The sequence below is a fragment of the Charadrius vociferus genome, unplaced genomic scaffold (genome assembly GCF_000708025.1).
Source record: "Charadrius vociferus isolate BGI_N301 unplaced genomic scaffold, ASM70802v2 scaffold767, whole genome shotgun sequence".
In the NCBI taxonomy this organism is placed as follows: Eukaryota; Metazoa; Chordata; class Aves; order Charadriiformes; family Charadriidae; genus Charadrius; species Charadrius vociferus.
This window is the reverse complement of record NW_009649076.1, coordinates 361,800-369,583: the sequence shown is the minus strand read 5'-3', so window position 1 is coordinate 369,583 and position 7,784 is coordinate 361,800.

Below are 7,784 nucleotides of genomic sequence, written 5' to 3'. Positions count from 1 at the left end.
AGCGCACCGCCGGCTCTGCCGGGGGAGGCTCGCTGGAACGCCGCGCTGAGAAAGGGGACAGACACCAGCGCGTAAGTTCCCCGCGGTCCCTTTCCCTCTGGAGCCCTTGTTAAGGGTCTTCTGGTTGGTGGCTGTGGCTTGGGTGGGTGGTTTGGTTTTTTTTTGGTGCGTTGTGGCATTCCCCCCCTCCCTTTTTTCTCTCCCCGTTGGTATTTGTGGATGACTAACCCCAGAACTTACACGGTGTAAGAAACCATTGAGCTCTAAATAGCGAGAAGGGATAATCGGAACTTTAATTTTATTTTTCCACTTTATTTTTATTTTTTTTTTTTCTCAGTAGGAACAGGAAGTCTGCCTCCTGGCCAAGTAATACGTCAGGCAGACGGGGGCATGGAATAGCAAGCCCCCGATCGAGTCGCTAGATGCGGGGAGATTTTTCCGTGCCATCCCGGAGCAGTGTGGGGCTGGTAGAGGCAGGGGCTGGGGCTGCAGCTTCGGAAGAACTGCGTGGAAGGGGGGCTTGATTCTGCTGTGCTAAACTCTGCCTTTCTGCAGTCCTTGGGTGAGAACGAGCGTTGCGATGAGTGGGAAGATGCAGAGTGAGATTTGTCAATAATTCCTGTATCCTCTGTAAAGACTTGTCCACAAGATGATTGCGCTCAGTGTGATGGGAGGGGGTTGCTGGAGGGCTTCTGAGCCTTCTGTTTAAATGATGGAGGGCTTGAAGGAAGCAAGATGTCCTCAGTTCCTGAGGTTTTCTTCCTTTCTGTCTTCTCAAGGGGCATGAATAGTGGTCAAGCCCAGTAAGTCCCTTGCTTCCTATTTAATTTCCCTCATGATGCGATCAAGCAACAGTAGTTAGCGTTTGTGATATTAAACAGCTGAATGTAGAGGCTGTTTGTGTGAGGTGCTTTACCAAACGATTGCCAGGCGTAGGGCTGCGTTGCCAGCGGTGTACAGATTCTGACTGTGTAGCAGCAGAGGATGGAGCACTGGATCAGGCCCTTGGGCGTGTCAGCTCTTCGGAATACAGATGGGTTTAACCTGCGCGGTTGCTTCTTGTTTCCGATCTCTTCATACGGGGAATTGCTGGTGATGTAAATTCATCTTTCCTAATTTAGTCTTTTATGTCGAACTAGCCAGCCGATGTATTTTACTCTATTTTTCTTTGTGGTGGGGTGTTGAGGAGGGAAAACACTAAGCATGTGCTTAAACTATCATGAGTGACTTTGTATGGGGTCGTGTCTCTGAAATACTCCTGTTGCTCTTCGCTTCTCTTTTTTTCTGCAAAATGGGCTTGATCTTTGTGGAGGTGTTACTGGAAGCGAAGTAGCATGTCGTAGCTGCTGGAAAACGTATTTTGTGATTCTACGTTGCACTTCTTGCTCAGGAACCTCCACTTTTTTTTTTGGTAGCACAAAGTGGAAGTGTTGGTTAGTACAGAAAAGCAAGAAAACAAATTTTAACGAGCTCTTTTGCTGATCTGTGTCCTGTGCTACTTTGGTTTTGCGTTGTATAGAATTCTTATTTCCTTATGCTGTGTGCTTTCAAAAGGGCAGAGCAGTGCAAGGGTTGGCACCTCGTGGTAATTATCACTTGAGTTTAAAGGATAAGGCAGTACTGGTCAGGTCAGCACTGGTATTCTAGGGCTTGATCTGAAGGCTGCTACGATTGATAAAAAGCATTCCGTTGACCTGGATAGATTTTTGGATCGGCTCCCTAGCTGCCCATCTGGGTAATTAGCGACTGTGGATTCCAGCAGGGTGTCTTGGTAACGATTCCTGAACTTGTTTCTAAGCATTTAAAAATAACAATAAAAATATTGTCTTACCTTCCTCTGTTTTCACTAAAAAACAGTAAAAGCCAAGTGTGGTGGTGTTATAAATCTTGCTCGTGGTTTTGTGAGATGACTTCATCGGTTTGCAGCAACCTGCGTACCCTGGCAAGCTGCGGGTAGTTCAGTGGGCCGGATACAATCCTTGACTTGTCTTTTCAGTCTGGGCGTTAAGCTACACTGATAAGGTCAATAAATTACCACTTCCAATGCTGCTTGGGTGTCCTGAGTGTAGTTAGACCCCTCCTAAGCCTGCTACATTTGTAACTCTAAAGGGAAAAAAAAACAACCCCTCTTCTTACGGGATGGTGTCCTCTCCCACCCGGTGGTTTACTCTAGTACCTGTATGGCCATGGGGACTCAGTAATGGGTTTAAACAGCCAAAAAAGCAGATTTTTCTAGTGAATTTCCTGTCTTGATCTCCAGCAGTTTAAATCAAGAGCGGCTTTGCTGTAATCTGTAGTCATACGGATGCAAGACTGGAGTCGCATTAATCGATTTTGAAGCAGTAGGAGTGGAGCCAGTATCTAATGCTTTCTGAATCACCTTTAGTGTGAAGGTTTTGAACGTAGATCATGGCAAGTCCGTGATTGGAAAAGGAAAAGGTGACTGTCAGACCATAACCCTTAGGAGGAATAAATCCCAGCTAAACTTGACTACATTTTGTATTCGTGGGTAGTTCTAGTCTCATGCTGTGAAGTGTTCTGTAAGCTCTGTGTTTGGGTCTCTTTAATTGGTATCACTTAGGCATAGAGCAGAAGCAGATATCTCATCTCATATAGTAAACAAAGCAGCAGATTTAAGTTAATGCTAATGTGTTTGCAGTCTGAGCCAAAAGCTTTTCAGGGTTATTATAACACGCTGGGCATACAGCCCATCTATCTGAGTGTCTGAAGGAGACAAAAGTTATGGATTGACTCATTGTACAAATCAGCTCATCTGAAAGTCAGATTCAGCTGTTTGTTGCCATCAGTAATTTAGTTGTATTAAGTACGGCTGAGGACGGATGGCAGTGTGGCTGGAATATTGAGATGGGATTTCTGAGATCCCAGGAGCTGTTCCCTGCATGGTCACAGATTTCCTGTGTGACCTGGGGCCAGTCACTAAATGTTTTGGTAAAACAGGGTTGATGGTAGTGCCTTCTTTTTCACAGGCTGCCGTGAAGATTAATGTTTTACAACCATTTATGAGGGGACCATATAAATACACTATCAAACACAACATTTGAAGAGTGCGTGTCCCCCCATACACCACTGGATAATGCCTCCTTTGTAAACCGATCCTACAAATCTGCTTCGTACTATGATATCCTTACATGTAAGCACACGCAGCTAGGGGGGCTAAGTTTAAATTTTGGCAATAAATTCTGAATATTGATTTGGGGAAGCTATGAGAAGAGCCTTTGTTCATCGTCATGTACAAACTAGTATTCGGAGACCATTCCACTTGTTAACTGTGACTTTGAATTTTGTTGTGTCTTAGAATGACAAGATAATGCAGACTCTGACAAGGACTTAAATATGTAACTCCTATGCAGTGGGTTTAATGGCATGCAAACTTCTCCTCCTGTGACTGCTGCTATTGTAATCTAAAATTATCAGGGCATTTAAGTTTTTGGAAGATTTATCTCCTGAAGGTAGTTCAGTCCCATCATGGGGAGTGCCTGACCGAGTGGAAAGAGTTTGGTTATCTCAAACTACGTGATGCTAATATTCAAATTAATACTCATATACAAAGTTAGATTTTAAGCTTCATAACCTCAGCCCTTCCTTAGGAGAATAAATTGACAAGATAGTATAGATCTGTCCTGGGAGGTCTGTCTGGTCGGAAGCAAAATATTTGTTTTTCCATAGAACAACTTTATGGAGGCCGGTTAATGAAACAGAACAAAGTTCTCAAACTCCATGCAGCAACTTTAATTATAAGTTACGCCTCCTAAATGGGTCATGATGCACAGCAATTAGTGATAGACTGTTTAAGGTATTTTATTTCTTATTATCTTATGTCCAACATCTTATTATAGATGGTGTTAGAGTTTAATGACTGCGCAAAATACATACCAGTCACGCAAATGCGATTCTGTTGCTTTTCATAATCCATCGCTTTTCAGCACGTATTCCCACTTTTGCCACCAAGCTCGGCAACGTTGGCCGTGTGGCCGCTGCGGGGGGAAACCTCACCCTTGCTGTGTTAACGTGCGCTGTGTGTTTTGAGCAGGAGCGGGGATGGAGGTGGCACTGTCCGTCTGGGCGACTGCTGAGCTCTTGAAGTAGAATTCCAGCCCAGGGAGCGCAGCAGCGCTGGGGGCACGGAGCTTTCCCAGCCCTCCTCGGCGGCGCTGGCTCTTCAGGGTCTTCCCCTCCTGGCAGGCATGGACTGTGTCTCCTCTCAGCCCAGTCTGTCATCGTTCTCTAGAATGAGTTTGTTTTTTGGTAGTTTGTATTTGAAAGATTATCAGTAATATGTAGAAGGTGTTTAGGGCTCCATGTTTTCCCTTGGCTAGCTGTGCCATTTTAGCTTTTCAGCACAGCGCCTGTTCTGCTTCCAGAGACGAGCTGCTGCCTTCCCAGCGCCCCCCAGCATCTCTGCTCCATCCCCTCTTCAACCTTTGCAATGAAACTAGAAACTGAGACTTGTCACTTTGCCTTCCTGTGCTATTTCATTGACCTTCATCTGGGCCCATTTGTTAAATTTCAGAGATATAAATATAATTTTTTTTTTTTTTGTTTAGGTTGCAGAACTCTTTTGTTATTGAACTAGAGGCTTGAAAATGCTTTTCATGCTCTTCATAAGCTTCATTTCAACTTATTTTGGAATGTCTTCATCCTCTCCCACTCTTTTTTTTCCTGGAAAAAATTTTCACTTTACACTTCTTCCCAACTTTGCTATGTGGTTTAGAGAGAAGCAGCAAATAAGACTTTCAAAATATATAAGTTTATATATATATATACACACATACACACAGGTGTGTGTATATATATGTAAAATAGAAAATTTGACTCACCATCTCTTGGCTCACTCTGAAAATTCATTCTGGAAAGTAAGTGAGAGCTTTTTAAAACAAGTAATGTATCTCATTTAAAAAAAAAAGCACTTAATTTTGAACAGTTTCTACAAAATTCAGGAGTCTGGCAAAACTTGGTTATCAAGATAACTATTTTGAAGCTAAAGCCATTTTTCATGTGTTGAGAACAGCATAAAACAGTGATGCCTGAGGTTTATTTTGGCCTATCATACACTGATTCAACACAGAGTGTTAGAAATAAGTAAGCTCTGTTGTGATTTTTAAATTTTTTTTATTTTGTGGCTCAGCCCAGGTTTGAGGTTGTGGTACTCCTATAGTCCTATTCAAGTTCTTGAGCTTCCCTGATGGCAGTATACTTTTGTTTTACTTGCATAAGAAACATCCCCACTAGATATTTTCCCATCTGTTGTTTGGAGAGAGAACCTAATGCTGTTTCTTCTTGGGGTTTTTTTCTGGGAAAAGGTGTAGGGCAGTGGTAAGATTTTAACACGTGCAGATTATTTAAAATAAATCAGTTATGGCTTACAATTATCATCTACTTACAGGGCAACCACAAAATTAGCTGCAAAGGAATTTTGCATATTGTGCCTTATATAGAAGGCGTAGTTTTCGGGATATTTTTATATTAAACAGGAAGCACCTATTTACAAGAGCTCCTATTTCTATTTATTTCTTGAACACAAAGTTGATGACTACTAGAAATAAATATTTATCATTTTTTCAGACAGACAAATTGATTCAAGTCAAGAGTTGGTGTGTAAGCAGAGAGATCAATGTTGTGATTTGAGCTGCAGTAAACATGGCATTATGCGCTCTTTTCATTTCTCGGTCTTTTTAAATAGCGACAGCGCCTTAAAATCTTAATTGCCTGCAGTTAGAGAGAGGTTTTTATTTATCCATCTGTGCTCTGACCTGCAGAACAGCTGGGCGGATTTCATACACCACCGTTTGCTCCGTGGTTCTGATACGCTGATCATAAAGATGGAAAGGTACAGCCGTTCGTACAGTCTGGCACCGGGTGCTCCGCAGCCAGCTGCTGCCTCTGGTGTGCGTCCGTGTTGCAATTCTCCTCGCTGCATGAAGCACGGCCGCCGGCGGCTCTTCTGCGTGCTTCCTCGCTGTCACCGGTGGGACGGAAGGGGGCTGAATGGGACCGCTGACACCCGTGCTGCGGGGACGCCGGTGTAGGTTGCACGCCTGGAAAGGAAGACGTCGGTTAGGATGCCTTCCAGGATACTCCTCAGCTTTTATAGACGTGCAGCCTTGATTCAGAGAGACAGCACAAGTCTTTATAAATACAATTAAATCCATTAATCAAAGTGCTTTCTTGCATTGGTGAGTCTTGTTTCAGTAAGTCATCTTTGCTGGCTCCCTCCTTTGCTCTATCGTTGCCCTGAGTGCTGACCGGTCCCGGGCGTTTGCACACTTGTCGCCTTCCTACAGTTGATAAATTAGGTTCTTTGCTATACATTGCTTGGGAAGAGAAAGCATTCCAGCTCTTGATTTTTTCCGTGAAATGGATTTTGAAGGATTGATTGAAAGGCAATAGATGGAGTGCATACACTGAAACAAAGTTATCATGTACTGTGGAACACATTATTGGTTTAATTTAGAAAAAGTTTTTTTTTTTTCCTGGGAGGTGAGCGGTGTTCAGCTGTTAGTGTTCCATAATAACATCGGGTAATGGTGTACAGGCACTTAAAAAGGTTTCTATTTCTGGTCTTTGAAATGACTCACTAATAATGTAGAGCTGCAGCTACTGGAATTCCTATGGCGTAGCGTAGCCGCTGCAGGAGACGGCTCCTTTTGTCTCAAGGGATACAAAAATAGCCTCTCTTCGTCTGTGATTTCTGTATGGTGCTGTACCTTGAGGGAGTATAACGAGTGATCCCCTTTTCCATTACCTCTCCCCGGCTCCCTGCTCTGTCCAGCACAAATCCTGAGTGTACTTTGGATACTGGGGGATGAGCGGTACTGGTATACTGGTGGTGGCTCCTTGGACAATGCTAAGATCTTTCCAAGGGATTTATCTTATGATTTCTCTTGAGTTTTTTCCCTAATCAAAGGGGAAAAAACCCCATCAAAACAATTGAGATGTTGGGTCTTTTCCCCACTTCACCTATATGACTTTACAGAACAATACATGCACCTTATACTTAATTTCTACGTATTTTTAACGTGTATTTGAGTGGTGACAGAACGGCTATAAATCAAATGACTGCAGTCCTGTTACTGAAGCCACTTCTCAACAATCTTGAGTAAAATGTGTTCCACTGCCAATAAACACAAGCTATTATATTGGCTGTAAAAAAAAAAAAAAGATAAAACAGAGGCCCTTCTGTCTGAAGGAAGAGGAAGAAGTGCGAAATGGGCGGCGAAGCTTCCAGGGCATTCGATTAGTGACTGCAGCAACCCTCTGCTCTAATGGTGGTCAGAATGCTTTAGACTAAATGCATTTTCTTGAAAATCTGCCATTTTCACTAGCTGTCTGGTTTCCAAAAAGTTTTTAAAGTCTGGGATGCTCTGGTCTCAGTGCAAGGCGGGGAAAAATCTCTCAGCTATGATTTTTTTGACCTTCCTTTATTTTATGGGAGCAAAACTCGATTATGTCTGTGCATTGTTGCCGTCTAAAGGGTTTTAATATCTGCTCCGTCCTCTGCTTGTCATACTTGTCCTGTGGCTGAGAACATCTCGTCTCTGTGTGTTATACCTTGAGTCTTAATTGCTGCAGCCCTAAGGAAAAGAAGAATGGCTGCAAGTTTTATAGGCCACATGACATACATCCATCAAGGATTTATTTTTTGTTTTTCCTAAGTGATGGGGTTAACAGCCTCTGGCAGCACAAAGGTAGTTTCACTGTTTTCCCGCTTGTCTAAAGCAGAGGTTTCATTTTGGTTTTAAAGGACTTATTCACAGCAGGAATGA